At 40.9% G+C, this 23,864-nt stretch overlaps 1 protein-coding gene across 1 annotated transcript in view; it reads right to left on the minus strand.

Annotated features, from left to right (window-relative positions):
• Window positions 1–7,110, minus strand: part of LOC122553405 (tandem C2 domains nuclear protein) — a 70,772-nt gene extending 63,662 nt beyond the window's left edge. The window contains exon 1 of the mRNA XM_043697131.1: window positions 6,529–7,110. The gene's annotated coding sequence lies outside the window, so the exon portion shown is untranslated. The remainder of the gene's footprint in view (window positions 1–6,528) is intronic.
• Window positions 7,111–23,864: the final 16,754 nt, after the last annotated feature.

The following is a 23,864-nucleotide window of genomic DNA, read 5'->3' on the forward strand; positions in this document are numbered from 1 at the left end:
CAACATGCATGGGATTGTAACTCAGAGTAATAGGATACCTCCTAACCTTCAAATTAATAATGGCCATGATTTGTGAGATGGTGTATTATCGAGTCAGAGAATATTGGTCAGCCTTAGGTAGCTTGCTCAGAATGAGTAAAGGTTAAATTTATCAGGAATATGGTGAGGGTGGAGGATTTAACAGTTAAAAAAATATGCTTTTTAACCACACTTATGTAGAATTTTTATGATCTCGGGAGTTTCAAATATCTTAAAACCTTCTAATTTCTGTAGATGTGTGGTCATTGTTGAAATGCAGAGTAAGGAAGCCAATTCGCAGACAGAACATTCCCACCTCAAGGTAAATAACCTGATCATCTGTTTCTAGTGACATTGCTTGAGGGATAAATATTGGCCAGCACACCAGGACCTCCTTCAATCTTTGAATGCAATCTTCCGAGTTTTTCCAAGAGAGTATATGAGGCTTTGCTATAATGTCTCATCTAAAAGACAGGTTGTTAGTGTAGGCCTTGGCCTTATTACTAGACTATTAATCCAGTGACCCAAATAATGTTCTGGGGTCCTGGGTTTAAATCCCATCATGTCAGGTAGTGAAGTTTGAATTCAATAAAAATCTGGAATTAAGAATCTAATGATGACCATGAAACCATTGCTAATTGTCAGGAAAATCCAGTTGGATCACTAACGTTCTTCAAGGAAGGAAGCTGCTGGTCTGAGCTTCATGTGTCTCCATGCCCATGCATTGTGGTTGAACCTTAAATGTCCTCTGAGCAATAGGAATGGGCCTAGCTGTAAGTGTAGGCCTAGCCAGCAACACCCTAATCCTGTGAACAATCTTTTTTATAAAATGGTTATGGCAAAAGTGGTTTTGGTACTGGATTAGCCAATAATGGGGTTGCGATTTCAAAGCTCAAATTGAATTGAATAAGTCACTTGTTCATCACTTATGCCTATGAGTGTCTAGTTTGGCAATGTCACTGACAATCAGCACTCAATGTAAAATAAGCCTGAGATAAACTTGACCTACTCTTGGGAAAAAAGGCAGGGCAGGTGACTGAGGTGTCAGTGGGGGAGCACTTTGGACCCAGCAACCATAATTCTATTCGTTTTAAAATAGTGATGGAAAAGGATAGACCAGATCTAAAAGTTGAAGTCCCAAATTGGAGAAAGGCCAACTTTGACGGTATTAGGCAAGAACTTTCGAAAGCTGATTGGAGGCAGATGTTCGGAGGTAAAGGGATGGCTGGAAAATGGGAAGCCTTCAGAAATGAGATAACAAGAATCCAGAGAAAGTATATTCCTGTCAGGGTGAAAGGGAAGGCTGGTAGGTATAGGGAATGCTGGATGACTAAAGAAATTGAGGGTTTGGTTAAGAAAAAGAAGGTATAGACAGGAGAGATCGAGTGAATCCTTAGAAGAGTATAAAGAAAGTAGGAGTATACTTAAGAGGGAAATCAGAATGGCAAAATGGGGACATGAGATAGCTTTGGCAAATAGAATTAAGGAGAATCCAAAGGATTTTTGCAAATATATTGAGGACAAAAGTGTAACTAGGGAGAGAAGATCAGCAAGGCGGCCTTTGTGTGTAGCCACAGAAAATGGGGGAAATACTAAATGAATACTTTGCATCAGTATTTACTGTTGAAAAGGATATGGAAGATATAGACTGTAGGGAAATAGATGGTGACATCTTGCAAAATGTCCAGATTATAGAGGAGGAAGTGCTGGATGTCTTGAGATGGTTAAAAGTGGATAAATCCCCAGGACCTGATCGGGTGTACCTGAGAGTTCTGTGGGAAGCTAGAGAAGTGATTACTGGGCCTCTTGCTGAGATATTTGTATCATCAATAGCCACAGGTGAGGTGCCGGAAGACTGGAGGTTGGCAAATGTGGTGCCACTGTTTAAGAAGAGCGGTAAAGACAAGCCAGGGAACTATAGACCGATGAGACTGACGTTGGTGGTGGGCAAGTTGTTGGAGGGAATCCTGAGGGTCAGGATGTACATGTATTTGGAAAGGCAAGGACTGATTAGGGATAGTCAACATGGCTTTGTGCATGGGAAATCATGTCTCACAAACTTGATTTTGATGAAGTAACAAAGAGGATTGATGAGGGCAGAGCAGTAGATATGATCTATATGGACTTCAGTAAGGCATTCAACAAGGTTCTCCATGGGAGACTGATTAGCAAGGTTAGATTTCATGGAATAAAGGGAGAACTAGCCATTTGGATACAGAACTGGCTCAAAGGTAGAAGACAGAGGGTGGTGGTGGAGGGTTGTTTTTCAGACTGGAGGCCTGTGACCAGTGGAGTGCCACAAGGATCAGTGCTGGGCCCTCTACTTTTTGTCATAAATGATTTGGATGTGAGCATAAGAGGTACAGTTAGTAAGTTTGCAGATGACACCAAAATTGGAGATGTAATTGACCTCAGAGTACAACAGGATCTTGACCAGATGGGCCAATGGGCTGAGAAGTGGCAGATGGAGTTTAATTCAGATAAATGCAAGGTGCTGCATTTTGGGAAAGCAAATCTTAGCAGGACTTATACACTTAATGGTAATGTCCTAGGGAGTGTTGCTGAACAAAGAGACCTTGGAGTGCAGTTTCATAGCCCCTTGAAAGTGGAATCGCAGGTAGATAGGATAGTGAAGAAGGCGTTTGGTATGCTTTCCTTTATTGGTCAGAGTATTGAGTACAGGAGTTGGGAGGTCATGCTGCGGCTGTACAGGACATTGGTTAGGCCAATGTTGGAATATTACCGTTGCAAAGATGTTGTGAAACTTGAAAGGGTTCAGAAAGGAATTACAAGGATGTTGCCAGTGTTTGAGGATCTGAGCTAAAGGGAGAGGCTGAACAGGCTGGGGCTGTTTTCCCTGGAGTGTCGGAGGCTGAGGGGAGACCTTATAGAGGTTTACAAAATTATGAGGGGCATAGATAGGATAAATAAACAAAATCTTTTCCCTGAGGTCGGGGAGTCCAGAACTAGAGGGCATAGGTTTAGGGTGAAAGGGGAAAGATATAAAAGAGACCTAAGTGGCAACTTTTTCACGCAGAGGATGGTATGTGTATGGAATGAGCTGCCAGAAGATGTGGTGGAGGCTGGTACAATTGCAAAATTTAAGAGGCATTTGGATGGGTATATGAATAGGAAGGATTTGGAGGGATATGGGCCGGGTGCTGGCAGGTGGGACTAGATTGGGTTGGGATATCTGGTCAGCGTGGATGGGTTAGACCAAAGGGTCTGTTTCCATGCTGTACATCTCTATGACTCTATGACTCTATATGCAATTACAGTAAAAGTACAATTTAAATAATGAAGAAAGAAATGACTGTTTCATTTTGTCATTTGTAATGATGTGTTTGTGATTTTTTTCCCCCTCAACCCTTCAGGTCTTTTCACCACAAATTTCCAGGGTTGCAAAGTGAATGGTACATCTGAGTGGATACTTGTTGAATGTTGGGGCCAGCAATTGATTTCCTATGAGAATTAAAGGTAAAGAAAGGGAGTCAATATGAAGGAGTAAATGCGGTGCAGGAAAGTCAAATCAATTGCCAAGAAAGAAATATAGGAGGAAATAATAATTTGATTAAGATAGCAGGAAAAGAAACAGGAAGAAAAATGTAAGGAAACTTTAACTTTAAAAGCATCATCCAGGATTAAGTTACTATCTATAGGAATGAGATTATAGCTGTTTCAATTATTCCAAGTCAGTACTTAATGCTATTGCAAAAAACAGATAGCTCATCGTTAAAAAAGTCTTTAAAACATTGGATTAACTTTTTGCACTAAGTTTAGTTTGTTTTCACGGCAAGCATGTGGTGCTTTCTCACAATTCACAAAGAAGTGAGGGTGAATGTGTGATTGCAAACATAATGGTGCAAATCATCCAGCAGTTTGCAGCATTTCGCAAATCACTGAGTAACTCTTCCTCATCACAATTCGGAGATGCTGGTGTTGGACTGGGGTGTACAAAGTTAAAAATCACACAACACCAGGTTATAGTCCAACAGGTTTATTTGGAAGCACTAGCTTTCGGAACACCGCCCCTTCATCAGGTTCATCACAACTGCCTGATGAAGGAGCGACGCTCCGAAAGCTGGTGCTTCCAATTAAACCTGTTGGACTATAACCTGGTGTTGTGTGATTTTTAACTTCATCAGGTTCATCACAACTGCCTGATGAAGGAGCGACACTCCGAAAGCTGGTGATTCCAATTAAACCTGTTGGACTATAACCTGGTGTTGTGTGATTTTTAACTTCCTCATCACAGATTCTGATTTCTTTTTTAAAAGATACATGTGTGGATTTAACTCCTCACTATTTTCCCAGCAAAAGTGGCCGTCTTCTCCTTGACTTTTTCTGCCTGCATGCAGCTCTGTACCACTTTGCTGTGAGTTCCACCATAGGTTAGCTGGTCTCAAACCAACACCAGCCAGAACGGTGAGCAAATCCTATGTTGTTGCCACCAATGTGACTCATGTCAGGCATCCAGCCGACCTCAACCCCTGTCTCCATTCGCAGTCTGAGATTCCAGAATATTCAGTCATTGCACTGCATTCCCATTCTATTGTTCCATCAAGCAAAAATGTACATTTTTGGGTAGACGATGACCTAGTGGTAATATCACTATACTATTAATGCAGAGACCCATTAAGGGGACATGGGTTCATATTCCACCAAGGCAGATGGCAGAATTTGAATTCAATAATAAGCTGAAAATAAGTTTAATAATGACCATGCACCCATTGATGATTGTCAGGAAAAAACCCCATCTAGTTCACTAATGACCTTTAGGGAAGGAAACTGCCATCCTTATCTGGTATGCCCTACATGTGACTCCAGAACTACAGTAATGTGAGTGATTCTTAACTACCCTCTGGGCAATTAGGCTTGGGAAATAAGTAATGGTCCAACCAGTGAAGTACACGTCTCATGAACAAATTTTAAAAAAACCATGGTTATTGGAGACATTGTTCTAAAGTGGATTTGCCTGTCACAAATCTCAGTATTACAGCAACCCATTGACACATGGAGAGAGGAGAGATGCCTCAAACATTATGCAGAGTCTCTTAACAAATGGGATGTTTCCAATCACAGACAAAAATAGAATGAAAGACCAGCCAGCCCTTGTAGCATAGTGAGAATATCCCTACCTCTGAGCCAGGGGACCTGAGGTCAAGTCCCACACATTCCAGAGGTGGCTAACCAGAAACTATAGGGTGGATAGCCAGAGAGTTTTTCCCAGAGAGTGGAAATGTCTATCATGAGGGGCCACAATTTTAAAGTGATTGGAGGAAGCTTTACAGGAGATGTCAGAGGGAAGTTCTTTATTCAGAGTGGTGGGTGTGTGGAATGCACTGCATAGTAGAGTCAGATACATTAGGGACATTTAAATGGCTCTTGGATAGGCATATGGAAGCTAGTACAATGAAGGATAGGTATGTTAGTCTGATCTTAGAGTAGCATAAAAGGCCAGCACAGCATTGAGGGCTGAAGTGCCTTTACATTTTATGTTCTATCCCTAAGCAGGTTGATTTGGAAAATATCACAAATGAGAGGTTGATGAGTTTAAGTAATAATATTTACCATGATGTGATCTTTTCTATCACCAATCCCCATGCTCTGCACTATATATCTTTTCTCATCTTTTTCCCTGATCAATTCTCCCCATCCCAATTCCAAAGTCGCCTCACAACTTAATTCCGACCATACCACTGACCTTTGTTTAGTGCCAACTATCTCCCTTTCCCTTTAGCCCCAGTAAGTATTTCACCAAGTTGAAAAGTGAGTCGCCACTGCATTAGGTGCCAATTTTAAAGAGTCTCTTGTTTGTCTAACTCATGGGAATGAATCTCAGCAATGAACCAATGATATCTTCCAGATAAGATGGTATTTCATACAGGAGTAAACAGTTAAAAATAAAAGTTGGGCATCTCTCCTGTAAAAATCCCTGCCTCTTAATCGAGTTTGAGCACAACTGGGCTGGTAATTTAAGAAAAAAGTGTCTAAGCACATCTGAAAGTGTACTTACAGCACTGTGTAAATCAGTAAGGTGCCAATGCTGTGCAAATCACTGACTGTGAAATTAATCAGTAAACACACGACTGACGAGACATGGCTAAATTTTAACCCTTCCATTTATCCTCTCAAGATAAAGTAGTAACTCAATTTGAATCTATGTTTCCAACTGTGTAACAATGGGGGTTCCCCCCACTTAATCTACTAGGCAGAACTATCCACGTTTGGAAGCTATTTGGATAGCTGGACGAGCTTGTTCAACATTTCTCTGCTGTATTCTGTGATCCAACACCACCCAATGTCATGAAACTTGTTCCAATAAACCTCACAACTCTGGGTGGAAGTTATAGCTGAATGTCAAGTGAACCTTCTATTGTTCAGATTACTCTTCCCTAACTCTCCTGATTCTGTGGCTTCTTTTTAGAAGCATGCCGGGCTCACATACATCCCAAAGGTCACTACCGAAGGTATTTTGTTCAAGAGAGAGAGAAGATGACACAAACTCACCTCTCTGTTTATACTGAACTCCGGTCTCCAGAATGGTCCTGGGCTTCCTCATGCAGCTCCTTTCCTGGTCCTGGCAATTCGGGTTCACAGCCGAAGGTAATGTAGGGTCAGCTCCCTTCCGACGGATCCTATCGCAGCCGGCACTACAAACTGAGGAGGAAACTCGCTCAACTCCTACTGCCCTTTTCTCAAAATTAAATCACAGAGGAATTGTTTTGAGCAGGGTGCATCTTTCGTTGGTGTTGTTGTTTCGAGAATTTGGGACTTAAAATTAGCCTTGGACTGCTTTCTGTTAATTGTAATCGGTTCCAGCCCCAGTGGAAGTTCAGGCTGACAAGGTTACCTGTGTGAAGTAAGGACAGAGAAAAGTGAACTTCTCTGTAATTTTCGCCCACGCCGGCTCCTCAGTGCAGTTCCTGATTTCTTGCCCCTGTCACAGGTTGCCCTTGGTGTTTCCCAGCTGCTGGCTCTGTCACAAGCCCCATCTTCCCTCCCCGGAGCTCAGCAACCAGCACTCACCCCGATAGGCAAACCTCACACTGTATCTTAACCAGTACCAAGCGTCCGCTGGGTCCTACAGCTCCCCATTGTCTTGTAAAACTGATCCATTAACCCTCAAGGAACCTGTCGCTTGCGTCTTTTTCTCTCGCTATCAATCACCCTGGGTTTTCTTCTGGTGCAGTGATGTGTACCTACCTCTAAACTTGGAAGCATGGATTCGTGTCCCACCAGCTCAGGACGTGTATCAGCAGGTTTATGAGAAAATATCGAAAACGTCCTTACACGTAACATTTAGTTTGACTCATCAAAAATAAAATCACTTTCAAATTGCACGTTTACCAGCCTCTAGCAAGCATCTTTAGACAATTCTCTCAAGTATTTGCATTGCAATTTTTTTAAAATTAAAAAAAAAGTTGCCGTGCAAAACTCGAATATTGGCAATACTTCGCATCAAGATTTCTCTGATTACTTATTAATTCAATTTCATTTTGTTCAGATAAACATTTATCAAAAGTTGAATAAGTTCATTTATTATAGGAACCGGTTGGTCACTTAACTCACTTGCACTAATTCACTGCCATGTTTATCCAAGACAAGAATGCACTTCAAAAGTCACCCGTTGATTGCCATAGAAGAATTATTCATACCATTAAAATCAATTGTTTTTTATTATTAATGCAGACATGCAGATATTCTCATGTTTTAGTTTTACTTTTGCAGATTTACTCTGTACAAGAAATTGAAAGGAAGTCAGTGGCAGAAAATAAAGCCTCAAAATAAATACAGGAAATGGAACAGGAAATCAGTTAATTTGAATATTTCTAAAACTCATGAGAATCCAAGAATGTAAAAGATTAGGGGAATTCAATGAGGTCTTCTAAAAGAAATAATTCAAGTTTAATAACAACGCATGAACATTTACAAAGTCTATAGTTACCACTTGCAATGGGGTCTCAGTTAATCCCAACATATATTTTGTTTTAATTGAAGTAACATTACAACACCCAATGCTTATAATTGTAGCACCATTCACTTATCTGCCACGGTGACGGTGATATATTAAAGATATTTGGAGATTATGCACATAGGAACATTTGTAACCAAATTTTTTTTAATTAACGTGCACTTTTTCAGATTACCAATATTGTAACTCTATCTGTACACAGCTCCTATAATACCTTACATAGATGAGCACTAAAAAAAAACCCCTGAACACACAAATGGAATATGTCCACACTTTGTGCCTTTTTCAAAAAAAAACTCAGGGGATGGCCATTCCTGATTATTTGCCATGACAATACATTGACCAGTCAGAGTTGGCTTGGTTGCTTTGAATTTAAAAGAAAGTTACTAAGTGAACTGTTTCTTCTGAATTTACCATGGTAACATCTCCACCAATCAGAGTCTACTTTCCAACCAATTAGCACCATCTTCTAATGCAGCATAAATTGTTGTTCCCTCTGAAATTTGGTGTTCTTACGATTCTGTCCTGATGAATACAAACTTTGACAGCATGCATCTTTTTCAGCTTTACTTAAAATCCTCTTTGCTATACAATAAAGACTGACATAGAATTCACAGGAAAGAAATAGGTCATTCAGTCCAACGGATCTTAAGCTCCAAACAAATCTCCTCATGCATTACTTATCATGTTTCAACCAGACCTTGGATGATGTTCCCCAAATTATAACAGGTTTAGACAGAATACCCTAAATTGTCCACTCCTGGATGAAGATGAATGAAATAGCTCCCTTTTATTCACCTGCCTCCCTTAGTTGGTCACAACAAGGTTAATTTACAAAGGGTCTTCTCCCTTGTGAATACATTTCTCCCAGACCAAATGGAGTTATGTTTTAAAAGGAACAAATTTTAGCAAGTTTACATGAGAAATAAAAGAGTAAGCTCACTAGTTATTAGAACTAGTGTGCATCGTTACAGAATAAGTACTTATGTAAAACTAAAATTTCTTCTCTCAGAGGCTACTTTTCCAAAATTCTCTATCCCAGAGAGTTACAGAGGCTAGATCACTGAAAGTATTTAAAGAGAAGGTGGATAGTTTTAAAATATTGAGGAGTTGAGGACTATGAAGAGCCATGATTTTATAGAATGGTGGGTTGGGTTTGAAGGCTGAAGGTCTCACTTCTGCTTCTATTTCTTATGTTCTTAGACATGAAAAGAAGTAAAGATAGAAAACATATACAAATAAATTAGAAATGAGAAGTCAATCTAATAAAAGATAAAAGTTGTACACGTCAATCTCTGGGTTGTTCAGAAAGAGTAATTAATTCATCATTGATAGTTAAGCAGTTGATTTTGAGATTCTTGGATTTGCATATTAGTTCAAATTCTTTTGTCTTGTTTCCTTCTGACTGACTTGCTGCCTAGCTAGTTCTCAGCTCTCAGAACAAAAGAATCCTCCACATGCAAAGTAGGAGCGACTAATTGATTGTTCTTCAACTGTGACAATGTAATACATCAGCACTTGAATCCAGGCTAATACAAGTACCTCTGCCACAGAAACACACAATCTCCTCAGTTCAGTATCACACCTTCTTCCACCAGCATCTCACAGTCATTTTGTTTCCAACCTAAGCAGAATGTAGCTGTAACTCAGGTAATACTAAAAGGATTTATGTTCCACATTAGGAATTTTGGACCAATACCTAACATTAATTCAGGACCTTCGAAAAATACAAATTGAACAATTTTAAGTCTTTTCCTGCAGAAAATTAGTGACTTTAGTGCTGCATACAGACTAAGCTTGTGTGCAATTCATTTGAATTCCTGACACTGCATTCCTGGAACAATGGGAGATCTTGAAAGAAGTTCTTTAATTTGGAAAAAATTTTTCTCAAGGATTCACCCATCAAAAAAACTTGTGAATTTATCAGTGGAATTTGGTAAAAGCCCTTTTTTAAAGGTATCACATAGCATCTATGTAATTTGTACTGTATTTCTTAGAAATCTTTGCTGTCCCAGGTGGAATAAGCACAGTTCTGGTTTATGTTTCTTCTTCTTGAGTTCTTTGCCCAAAGGCAGGTCTGACTAGGATGGAGGCAATCCCAAAGCTATGTGAGACAGAATGGGAACCGAACCATGTGTTGTTGACCTCAATGTGATCCACAATGTCCATCTTGCCTGCATATAAGGTGTTTCGTTCCAAAGAGGTTACAGTTACAGAGTTTTAAGCTCCACCCAATGTATTGAAGTCTTAAGGACCTGGAATGGGAGAACAGCTCTGGATCCTGAAGGAGATGGACTTTTTAAAATTAATTTATGGGATGTGGGCATCGTTGGCTGACCAGCATTTATTGTCTGTACCTAGTTACCCATGGGAAGGTGACGGTGAGCTTCCTTCTCGAACTGCTGCAGTCCGCCTGCTGTAAGTTTCCTCACAACTCCATTAGAGAGGGAATTCCAGTATTTTAATTCAGCAGTAGTGACAGAATGGCGATATATTTCAAAGTCAAAATGGTGAGTAGCTTGGACGGGAGTTTGAAGGTGGTGCTGAAGGTGGTGTTTAAATCTCTATATATCTGCTGCCCTTTTCCTTCTAGATGGAAGTGATTGTTGAGATTCTGCAGTGTATCTTGTAGATAATACATACTGAGCATCAGTGTGTGGAAGGAGTGGATGTTTGTGGATGTGGTAGCAATTAAGCGGGCTGCTTTGTCCTGGAAAATGTCAAGCTTCTTGACTGTTTTTGGAACTGCATCCATTCAGGTAAATGGGGAGTATTCCATCACACTCCTAATTCATGCCTTGTAGATGGTGGACAGTCTTTGGGGAACCATGGAGTGAATTACTCATCATAGTATTCCTAGCCTCTGACCTGCTATTGTAGCTCCTGTGTTTATGTGTGAGTACAGTTGAGTTTCTAGTTAGATATTGATAGTGGAGGAGTCAGTCATAGTAATACCATTGAATGTCAAGGAGCGGTGATTAGATTATCTCATATTGGTGGATGGTCATAGCATGGCATTTGTATGATATGAATGTTACTTGTCATTTGTCAATTTAGCTTGGATATTGTACACACCTTGCTGCGTTTGAACATAGACTGCTTCAGTATCTGAGGAGTCATAAATGATGATGAACATTGTGCAATCATCAGCAAACATCCCAACTTCTGATAGAGGAAAGGTTATTGATAAAACTGCTGAAAATGATTGGGCCTCGGACTTCCCTAAAGAACTCCTGCAGAGATGTCCTGGAGCTGAGATAACTAGAACATAGAACAGAGAATAATACAGTGCAGAACAGGCCCTTTGGCCCTCAATTTTGCACTGACCAGTGAAATAATCTAAGCCCATTCCCCTACACTATCCCATCATCATCCATGTGCTTATCCAAGAATTGTTTAAATCTCCCTAATGTGACTGAGTTAACTATATTGGCAGGCAGGGCATTTCACGCCCTTACCACTCTCGCAGTAAAGAACCTGCCTCTGACATTTGTCTTAAAACTATCCCCCTTAATTTGTAGTTATGACCCCTTGTACAAGCTGACGTCATCATTCTAGGAAAAAGACTTTCACTGTCTACCTTATCTATTCCTCTGATCATCTTGTATGTCTCTGTCAAATCTTGTCTTATCCTTCTTCTCTCCAATGAGAACAGACCCAAGTCTCTCAGCCTTTCCTCATAAGACCTTCCCTCCAGACCAGGCAACATCCTGGAAATCTCTATGCACCTTTTCCAATGCTTCCACATCCTTCCTGTAATGGGGCGACCAGAACTGTACACAATATTCCAAGTGTGGCGGTACTAGCATTTTGTATAGTTGCGGAATGACATTACGGCTCTGGAACTCAATCCTTCTACCTATAAAACCTAACACTTCATATGCCTTCTTAACAGCACTATCAACCTGGGTGGCTATTTTCAGGGATCTGTGTATATGGACCGTGAGATTCCTCTGCACGTCCACATTACCAACAATCTTTCCATTGACCCAGTATTCTGCCTTCCTGTTATTCTTACCAAAGTGAATCACCTCAAATTTATCTGCATTTGCCATCTCTCAGCCCAATTCTGCAGTTTATCCAAGTCCCCCTGAAACTTGCAACATGCTTCCACACTGTCCACTACTCCACCAACTTTAGTGTCATCTGCAAACTTACTGACCCATCTACCTATGCCTGCGTCCAAGTCATTTATAAAAATGACAAACAGCAGTGATCCTTGTGGCACAGACTCCAGGCTGAATATTTTCCATCAACCTCCATTCACTGCCTTCTTACATCCATTGACCCAGTATTCTGCCTTCCTGTTATTCTTACCAAAGTGAATCACCTCAAATTTATCTGCATTTGCCATCTCTCAGCCCAATTCTGCAGTTTATCCAAGTCCCCCTGAAACTTGCAACATGCTTCCACACTGTCTACTACTCCACCAACTTTAGTGTCATCTGCAAACTTACTGACCCATCCACCTATGCCTGCGTCCAAGTCATTTATAAAAATGACAAACAGCAGTGATTCTTGTGGCACGGACTCCAGGCTGAATATTTTCCATCAACCTCCATTCACTGCCTTCTTACAGAAAGCCAGTTCCTAATCCAAATTGCTAAATCACCCTCAATCCCAAGCCTCTGCATTTTCTCCAACAGCCTACCATGTGGAACCTTATCAAAAGCTTTACTGAATTCCATGTACACCACGTCAACTGTCCTACCTTCATCCACATGCTTAGTCATTTTCTCAAAAACCTCAGTGAGGTTTGTGAGACATGACCTGCCCCTGACTATCTGCAATCAAATTGTTGATTGCTAGATGATTATAAATCTTAACTCTTATAATCCTTTTGAAAACTTTTCCTACAACAGATATAAGGTTCACTGGTCTATAATTACCTGGGTCATGTCTACTGGCCTTCTTGAACAAGGGCACAACATTTGCAATCCTCTAGTCCTCTGGTACTAAACCTGTAAACTATGATGACTCAAAGATCAAGGACAAAGACTCCGCCATCTCCACCCTAACTTCCCAGAGAATCCTTGGATAAATCCAATCCGGCCCAGGGGACTTGTCTACTTTCACTCCTTCTAGGATTTATAACACCTCTTTCTTACTAACCTTGATCCTTTCTAGTCTAATATCCCATACCTCATGGTAAAAATAATGACTGCAGATGCTGGAAACCAGATTCTGGATTAGTGGTGCTGGAACAGCAGTTCAGGTAGCATCCGAGGAGCAGTAAAATCGACGTTTCAGGCAAAAGCCCTTCATCAGGAATACCATACCTCATTCCTCTTCTCTCCAATATTCTCCTTTTCCTGAGTGAAAGCAGACAAGAAAAATTCATTTAGCACTACTCTGATCTCTACAGGGTCCACACAACTTCCCACTTCTGTCTTTGACTAGCCCTATCCCTAGTCATCCTTTTATTCCTCACATACCTATAGAAAGCTTTAGGGTTCTCCTTTATTCTACCTGCTAAAGACTGCTCATGTCCTCTCCTTGCTCTTCTTAACTCTGTCTTTAAGTCCTTCCTAGCTAATCTGTAACTCTCCATCGCCTCATCTGAACCATCTTATCTCAACTTCACATAAGCCTCCTTCTTCTGCTTAACAAGAGATGCAATTTCTTTAGTAAACCATGGTTCCCTTACCTTATCACTTCCTCCCTGTCTGACAGGGACATACCAATCAAGGACACACAATATCTGTTCCTTAAACCAGCTCCCCATCCCCTACATTTTGCTACCCCATTTTTTGCATCCTAAGTCTTGCCTAATCACATTATAATTGTCCTTTCCCCATCTATAACACCTGCCCTGTGGCATGTACCTATCCCTTTCCATCGCTAAACTAAACATAACCAAATTATGGTCACTCTCTCCAAAGTACACACCTACCACTAAATCAAACACCTGGCCCGGTTCATTATCAAGCACCAGATCCAGTGTGGCCTCCCCTCTTGTCAGCCCTTCGATATATTGTGTGAGGAAACCCTCCTGCACTCATTGGACAAAAACTGATCCATCCGACATACTAGTGTTATAGCATTTCCAGTCAATGTTGGGGAAGTTAAAGGCCCCATAATGACCATCCTGTTCCTTTCATTCCTACCCAGAATCGTTTTGCCAATCCTCTCCTCCACGTCCCTAGAATTCTGCAGAGGCCCTATAAAAAACTCCCAGCAGCATGACCTCTCCTTTCCTGTTTCTAACCTCAGCCCATACCACCTCAGTAGAGGAGTCCTCATCAAAAGTTCTTTCAGCCACTGTTATACTGTCCTTGACTAACAAGGCTACACCTCCTCCTCTTTTACCATTCCCTGGTCTTAATGAAAGATCTAAATCCTGGAACCTGCAACATCCATTCCTGACCCTGCTGTATCCATGTCTCCGAAATGGCCACAACATCGAAGTCCCTATCTATGCTGCAAGCTCATCTATCTTATTTTGGATACTTCTGGCATTGTGACCTCCAACAACCACAAGCATCTTCCAATGTGCCATGTATGACTCCAACCACCCGAGAGTTTGTCCCCTGATACCTATTGATTTCAGTTTCAGGGCTGCTTGATGCCTTATTCGGTCAAATGCAGCTTTAATGTCAAGAGTTTTCACTCTCACCTCACCTCTGGAATTCAGCGCTCTTGTCCATGTTGGAACCAAGGCTGTAATGAGATCAGGAGCTGAGTGGCCCTGGCAGAGCCAACATTGGGCATCACTGAGCGGGTTATTGCTGAGCAAGGGCTGCTTGATAGCACTGTTGATGACACCTTCCTTCACTTTACTGATGATTAAGAGTAGACTGATGGGGCAGTAATTGGCCAGTTTGGATTTTTCCTGCTTTTTATGTTGAGGACATACCTGAACAATTTTCCACTTTGTTGGTAGGTGCCAGTGTTATAACTGTACTGGAAGAACTGCCTAAGGGAGTGGCAAGTTCTAGAGCACAAGTCTTCAGTACTATTGCCAGAATGTTGTCAGGGCCAACAGCCTTTACATTATCCAGTGTCTCAAACCGTTTCTTGATGTCACATGGGGTGAATCAAATTGGCTGAAGACTGTAATGCTGGGGACCACTGGAGAAGGCCAAGCTGGATCATCCTCTCAACATTTCTGGCTGAAGATTACTATGAATAATTCTGCCTTTTTTTTTGCACTGATGTGCTGGGCTCTTCCATGATTGAATATGGGATATTTGCGGAGCCTCCTCCTCCAGTGAGTTGTTTAATTGTTCACGACTGTTCACAATTGGATGTGGCAGGACTGCAGAGCTTAGGTCTGATCTGCTGGCTGTTGGATCGTTTAGCTCTGTCTATCGCTCTCTACAAGTAGTCCTGTTTGGTAGCTTCATCAGGTCGATACCTCATTTTTACACATGCCTAGTGTTGCTCCTGCACTATCCATTGAACCTACCATCTTCTAATAGTCTTTGTAATAACGTAACAACTGTATAACTTGGACCTGACATCTACCATGCTTGAAACCTTTTCCATTAGTCTATCTTTCCCTTAACATGTTGGACAAGGCAAGACCTGTAGATCCCACCCCAAAAGAAGGATGGTGGCAAGAAATTTACCTAATTATGATAATGAATTCAGCGAGCACAAACAAAATGATGAGTGGTGGAGTGGAGTTAATGTGCAACATTGTGTATTGCTTTGTCTTACAACACATGCCAACTAGTCCACCAAATCATCTGACTTGCAATGGCAACACAATCTTTTACATGCATGTTGTAAATGGAGCTATGAATAGTGATGATAGAGGATTCAATTTCTTTCCATCACATTGCTAACCAGGAATGTTTTTCATTGTTATCACCAGCCATGGATTTACAAATTTGTCTGAACTATGAATTGGTCATCAAAGTCCTGGAGTGGAAATTGATTCCAGAGCTCCTGGTTCAGAGGTAGGCGCACTACCCATTGATTTCTTGGTTTGGTGCAAATCGACATGCATTGTTTGATCAAATCAAACTGCCACGTCAGTGACTTAGTCCTTTCCTGTATTTTGGTCATTACTTTATCTTCTTTCAATCACACCTCTCTGAAAAATGAAACAATATCATGACAAGAATAAACTGGTCAAAGTCCAAAACACTCCTTATGTATACTCATATTGTTGGAGAAGGGAAGGGGTGGGGGGGCGGGGGGGAAGGGGGGATGATTAACTAGGGTTAACTAAAGCAGAGTAGGCTACTGGGCTACCAGGAAAGCATGGCATAGATTAAATGGTTCTGGATTGTTCAGGAAAAAAACCAACACAGATACCTTCAGGCCAAATAGCTCCATTCTATGCTATAAACTTTAATGTCTTTCCACTCAATTAAACTGTTACCCTTCACACATCCTGAAAGCATTCATGAATTAACCAAAAAAGTGAACACGTCTTTCAAAACAATAAATTTGATGTTCAGAAGTTGTCTTAAACCTTTCAGCTGCAATTCTACCAAACCGTATTAGGTTGCAGTGAAAATCAAAGGTTTTGTTCCATGTGGAATTCAATTCTGGTTTTAAAAAAAGGCTGCAGAGATATTCAGCTGCATTTTAAACCCAAAATAGGCAGGTTTGGAGTGGACTGATGTGGGTTGGTGGTGGTGGGCCGTGTTCGCTAAAGCCAGGAAGAAACTGTATTCCCATCTAAACATGCCTGTTTTGACATTAACTAAAGACAGAACATGGGAGGTGACTGGATGACCAACCTGTTCCAAAGAGGTAGCATGAAACTCTAAATATATGGCCCGAGCCACCACTCTTCATATGCTAGTGGGTTTTTATATCTGCCTTGGCCTCTCTATAACACTTTGCATTTGCAAGCTAGTTTTGCCTGGCGTCTGACTACACTTTTAACATGTTTCTGAATACTGCACATATTACTTTGAATATACAACACAGAAGCAGGATGAAGGAACTGAGGGCATTGTTATTAAATGCAGATGTTGCAAAGATAGGAAGAGAGACAGGTAGTGTTGAGGAAGTGGAAGGCTGCAGAAGGACTAGGAGAGTGGGCAAAGAAGTGACAAATGGAATACAGTGTGTGAAAGTGTGAGGTTATGTGCTTCGGTAGGGAGAATAGAGGGGTAGACTATTTTCTAAATGGGGAAAGACTTCAGAAATCTGAAGCAGAAAGAGAGTTGGAAATCTTAGTTCAGAATTCTGTTCAGGTTAACAGACAGGTTCAGTTGGCAGTTAGAATCGCATATGCAATGCTAGCATTCATTTCCAGAAGGCTAGAATACAGAGGGCAAGGGATGTACTGCTGAGGCTTTATAGGGCTCTGGTCAGGCTGCATGTGGAATATTATGAGCAGTTTTGGACTCCATATCCAAGGAAAGAGGTTGACAAGAATAATCCTATGGATGGAGGGCTTGACATGAGAGGAGTGGTTGAGGACTCTGGGTCTGTATGTAATGGAGTACAGAAGGATGAGAGAGGAACCTGATTTAAACTTACAGAATAATGAGAGGTCTGATTAGATTCACTACAGTGTGGAAGCAGGCCCTTCGGCCCAACAAGTCCACACCGACCCTCTAAAGAGTAACCCACACAGACCCATTTCCCTCTGACTAATGGACTTAAAACTATGGGCAATTTAGCCTGGCCAATGGGAGGAAGCCAGAGCAACTGGAGGAAACCCACGCAGATACAGGGAGAACATGCAAATTCCAGATAAATAGCTGCCCGAGGCTGGAATCAAACCTGGGACCCTGGTGCTGTGAGGCAGCAGTGCTAACCACTGAGTCACCATGCCGTTGGAGAGAGTAGGCCTGGAGAAGATATTTTCACTAGTTGGAAAAACTAGCACCCAAGGGCACTGCCTCAGAATGAAGAGATAACCTTTTAGAACTGAGATGAGGAGGGATTTCTCCATTAGATCATGGTTAATGATTAATCTTTGGAACTCATTCTCATAAAAGACTGTGGAGGCCAAGTTACTGAGTGTATTAAAACAGAGATGTTAAGGGTTACAGGAAGAAGGCAGGAGAATTGATTTGAGAAACGTATCAGCCTTGATTGAATGGCAGAGCAGATTCAATGGGCCAAATGGCCTAATTCTGCTCCCATATTTATGTTCTTATTGCCTTATTTCCACCCAATACCTTTATGCTAGAGTTTACATTTCACACATTTTCCTGAAAGCACAAATAACAAGGGCACAATGTAAAAATGAGGTACTTACGCTGGAAAAGAGAAATTGTTTTCACTCGTCCTCTAACACAAAAAGGTACGTAGTTTGAGGAATAAGTCAGTGGGAAAGTTCACGACATTCACTAAAAAGAATGGCATAGACAATGGATTTCTGAAATATTTAACTAGTGAGAATTGTGGAATTGATTTATGAAAATGAATGAGCTTTTTAATTCTGATAAAAACTTTCCTGTTCCTAAAATATCAGGCAGTTTCATAACAACTGAAACAAATGGGAGTAAGTATAAATTCCAACACAACAGCTGAACCTGCATAATATCGACCTACTCTGTCAATATAAATTTGGCCTTCATTCCCTGTAGACTTTGGCACACATCCAAGGAATATCTTGATTGAATAGGAGGAGGAAGGTTTCAAGTATTGTCCAGACAGATTATCAATGAACAACATTCTCTTTCCTCAGTTATTGTTTCTCCACATTGACACTGAAAATGAAAGCAACTAACAAGAATCCAGAGAATGTATATTCCTGTCAGGGTGAAAGGAAAGGCTGGTAGGTATAGGGATTGCTGGATGACTAAAAACATTGAGGGTTTGGTTACGGAAAAAAAGGAAACATATGTCAGGTATAGACAGGATAGATGGCACGGTGGCAGTGGGCGGCACGGTGGCACAGTGGTTAGCCTCCACATTGACACTGAAAATGAAAGCAACTAACAAGAATCCAGAGAATGTATATTCCTGTCAGGGTGAAAGGAAAGGCTGGTAGGTATAGGGATTGCTGGATGACTAAAAAAATTGAGGGTTTGGTTACGGAAAAAAAGGAAACATATGTCAGGTATAGACAGGATAGATCGAGTGAATCCTTAGAAGAGTATAAAGAAAGTAGAAGTACACTTAAGAGGGAAATTAGGAGGGCAAAACAGTGACATGAGATAGCGTTGGCAAATAGAATTAAGGAGAATCCAAACGGTTTTTGCAAATATATTAAGGACAAAAGGATAACTAGGAAGAGAATAGGGCCCCTCAAAGATCAGCAAGGCGGCCTTTGTGTGGAGCCACAGAAAATGGGGGAGATACTAAATGAGTATTTTGCATCAGTATTTACTGTGGAAAAGGATATGGAAGATATAGACTGTAGGGAAATAGATTGTGACATCTTGCAAAATGTCCAAATTACAGAGGAGGAAGTGCTAGATATCTTGAAACTGTTAAAGGTGGATAAATCCCCAGGACCTGATCAGGTGTACCCGAGAACTCTGTGGGAAGCTAGAGAAGTGATTGCTGGGCCGCTTGCTGAGATATTTGTAAAATCAATAGTCACAGGTGAGTTGCCGGAAGACTGGAGGTTGGCAAACGTGGTGCCACTGTTTAAGAAGGGCGGTAAAGACAAGCCAAGGAACTATAGACCGGTGAGCCTGACCTCAGTGGTGGGCAAGTTGTTGGAGGGAATACTGAGGGACAGGATGTACATGTATTTGGAAAGGCAAGAACTGTTCAAAGTTTGTGAGAAGATTTGTAGCTCAGGTGCTCGTTGTTGTAGTTCCAGTTGTCAGTTTCAGCCGGAACCGGAAGCGGCAAATTCAAACCACTATAAATACCAGAGGAAACATCACAGAAGCGCTTTACAGGAGGCTCCCAAGCACTGAGGATGTCACCTAGACAAGGGACGAAACGTCTGCAACACAAATTCCCAGCTCGGCGAACATAACCATAGCAGGCAAGAACTGATTAGGGATAGTCAACATGGCTTTGTGTGTGGGAAATCATGTCTCACAAACTTGATTGAGTTTTTTGAAGAAGTAACAAGGAAGATTGATGAGGCAGAGTGGTAGATGTAATCTATGTGGACTTCAGTAAGGCGTTCGACAAGGTTCCCCATGGGAGACTGATTAGCAAGGTTAGATCTCATGGAATACAGGGAGAACTAGCCATTTGGATACAGAACTGGCTCAAAGGTAGAAGACAGAGGGTGGTGGTGGAGGGTTGTTTTTCAGACTGGAGGCCTGTGACCAGTGGTGTGCCACACGGATTGGTGCTAGGTCCTCTACTTTTTGTCATTTACATAAATGGTTTGGATTCGAGCATAAGAGGTACAGTTAGTAAGTTTGCAGATGATACCAAAATTGGAGGTGTAGTGGACAGCGAAGAGGGTTACCTCAGATTACAACAGGATCTGGACCAAATGGGCCAATGGGCTGAGAAATGGCAGATGGAGTTCAATTCAGATAAATGTGAGGTGCTGCATTTTGGGAAAGCAAATCTTAGCAGGACTTATACACTTAATGGTAAGGTCCTAGGGAGTGTTGCTGAACAGAGAGACAGGTTCATGGCTCCATGGAGCTATGAGTGCAGGTTCATAGCTCCATGAAAGTGGAGTCGAAGGTAGATAGGATAGTGAAGGCGGCGATTGGTATGCTTTCCTTTATTGGTCAGAGTATTGAGTACAGGAGTTGGGAGGTCATGTTGCAGGTGTACAGGACATTGGTTAGGCCACTGTTGGAACACTGAATTTAATTCTGGTCTCCCTGCTATAGCAAGAATGTTGTGAAACTTGAAAGGGTTCAGGAAAGATTTGCAAGTATGTTACCAGGGTTGGAGGATTTGAGCTACAGGGAGAGGCTGAACAGGCTGGGGCTGTTTTCCCTGGAAAGTTGTAGGCTGAGGGGTGACCTTATAGAGGTTTACAAAATTATGAGGAGCATGGATAGGATAAATAGACAAAGTCTTTTCCCTGGGGTCGGGGAGTCCAGAACTAAAAGGCATAGGTTTAGGGTGAGAAGGGAAAGATATAAAAGAGACCTAAGCGGCAATGTCTGCACGCAGAGGGTGATACGTGTATGGAATGAACTACCAGAGGATGTGGTGGAGGCTGGTACAATTGCAACATTGAAGAGGCATTTGGATGGGTATATGAATAGGAAGGGTTTGGAGGGATATGGGCTGGGTGCTGGCAGGTGGGACTAGATTGGGTTGTGATATCTGGTTGGCGTGGACGGGTTGGACCGAAGGGTTTGTTTCCATGCTGTACATCTCTATGACTCTATGACTCTATAACTCCTCGTGTTCAAACCCCTTCATAGTCTCATTTCTTCCTAACTCTGTGATCTCTTCCAGCACTACAATTGTCCAGAATTATACTTTTATCCAATTCTGGTCATCTTGTACATCCCCTTCCATTGGCATGTGCCTTCACTCTTCAACTGTGGATATCACTCTCAATGCATTTCCAAGTGTTTTTATTACATCAAAACCCTCAAAAAAATTTTAATCAAGCTTTTGGTCATTTGGCCCAATGTCAATTTCTGAGTGATAACCTTCATGGAAGCACCTTGAGATGCTTTATTAAATTAGAGGTTCTGTTGTTGAATTATCCTTCTCATGTCCGTGTGCTAACTCTGTTCCACCTGTTGTCTGCATATGGCCAAGACCTTCCTTTAAACTTCGCCGCTCTGCCACCATAATTTCCAGAGAATGAAAACCCATGTGGAAGTTAAAGCATGTCACTACATGAAGCTGACCATACAATTCTCCCAATGTGCTTGACAACATTACTTCCCGAAATAGCATCACCATTTGGAATCCGACTTTACGTAAAATATGCGCTGTTGCATTTGCCAACACAATAGTAGTCAATAAACTATGGAGTAACTCACCATATGTGAAGTAGTTTACATAAAATGACATTTTTTTCTTTCCTAGTCACTCTGCCTGTTTTTGGTTTGCTTGCACACTTATGTTCACTTCTGTATCCAAGCGGTATACATTGTACTAAAATAACAATATTCAATTTCCTCTGGTCCTCCACTTAATAACTCCCTGTTTACCACTACAAACCTCGCAGATACTTTCCAATAACTATATTCTGTGTAGTTTTCATGTTTTAATCTGTACTCTTGTGTTCTCTTTTATTTCCACGGGCTTTTATATGATTTGTATTTAAGTCAAATTTATCACATTGTGTTCTAACTTATTTGTAATGCCTTCAAAAAAGTCATTGAGGTTTAACAAATATGATTATCCATTTCTAAATTCTGTTGGTTGAATCTTACTAAAATAGTTTTTCCTTACTTTCTTCCTGTAGCTTTCAAAATAAACAATTTAATCTGGGGATTGTTGACATACATCTTTTTATTAGCTTATTAAATGTACTCACTTCCTGGTTTCAAAGTCCTCTGGATTACTCATGGTATTGCAATAATCAGAACTGTATTTGCAACCAACATAATTCCCTCCTTACTGAAATCTGCTACAAAATGATACTTTAGAAATTAGACAAAAGCTCCTTCCTCTTCATAGAATCATAGAGTCATACAGCACAGAAACAGACCCTTCATTCCAACCATTCCATGCCAATCATAATCCCAAACTAAAAGACTCCCACTTGCCTGCACTTGGCTCATACCCCTCCAACTATTCATGTACTTATCCAAATGTCTTTTAAACATTACACTATTACTTTTATTTTACATTCCCAACCATTATTTTGTTGTTTTGATCCAGGAAAGAATTTTATTGAACATTAAACTATACTTAATAATTTAATCATCTTTTTTATGTAAATTGTTCCGATTCTTATTTTACCCATGCAGAAAATGTTTATGACTATCCATTTGGAATTATATTCCTGTCCTGGAGCTAATTGAATTCTTTAAGGAAGGGTACACTGCATTTGTGCCGATTCAATTATGAGGCATTAGAAATATTTGATTTTCATTCGTGGTTGCTACAGATTTGGATAACATGTTCCTTTTTGCTCCCTAGAGTTGACATCCTTTCCTGTAAGCAAAGACCATGAAAGGAAAGGCAAGGACAAATTTGCACAAATGGCATGAAAGATGTTCAATATTTGCAACTTGAACTGCTGCCTGGTGCTGGTCATTGAAGGTTAAAAAAAACTTAGATACAATTTCATTATACGATGGCAGGACCTGTTTTTCTATGGTCAGTTAAGATCAGCCCAATTTAACTACAATTATCTTGGGATTTTGTGAAGCTCAATGGAAGTTACCACAAGTGGTAAGACAAACAATTTTGAAGACTTTGTGAGATTTCAGAGGGGCCATCAGAATGTATGGCTCTGTTTCTTCTGTTGAAAATACGTGCTATAAAGTTATCAACAATAACCTGCCTTTAAAGTAGTGCCATTAACATATAAAAGACACCCAAGGCATTTCACAGAAATATAACATAGCAGTTGAGTGTTGTAAATGTCAAATTCCTTGTTTTATTATCCTCAGAATTTGGGCAATACTGACAGAGCCATGTTTCTGCCTTTCCTGATTTGTCCTCAGATTATTTATAAGAGTAATTTCAGAGTCTAGAGTGCTACTGGATAGGAATCACACATACTGGGACAAGGTAGGTGTGCCATTTAAAGGTGCTAACACTACTATTATCAGACTTAGAGTCATAGAGGTTTACAGCATGGAAACAAGCCCCTTGGCCCAATGTTTCCATGCCACCCAATTTTCATCATTAGTCTAGTCCCATTTGCCTGCATTTGTTTCATATCCCTCCATAATTATCCCATCCATGTTCCAGTCCAAATGTTTCACCGTCTCAGTTTTGTCACTGAGGTGGTGATTGCCAATAACATTTGGGCAAATTTCCCGAGTGTATGCAATTTTCCCATACTCTTCCACCACCATACTATTCCATATTATTATTGTTTGAGAGTTATCTGCATTGAGTTTGATTTGGCAATTTAGTTTCACCAATTGAAATA

The sequence above is a fragment of the Chiloscyllium plagiosum genome, chromosome 10 (genome assembly GCF_004010195.1).
Source record: "Chiloscyllium plagiosum isolate BGI_BamShark_2017 chromosome 10, ASM401019v2, whole genome shotgun sequence".
Lineage (NCBI taxonomy): Eukaryota > Metazoa > Chordata > Chondrichthyes > Orectolobiformes > Hemiscylliidae > Chiloscyllium > Chiloscyllium plagiosum.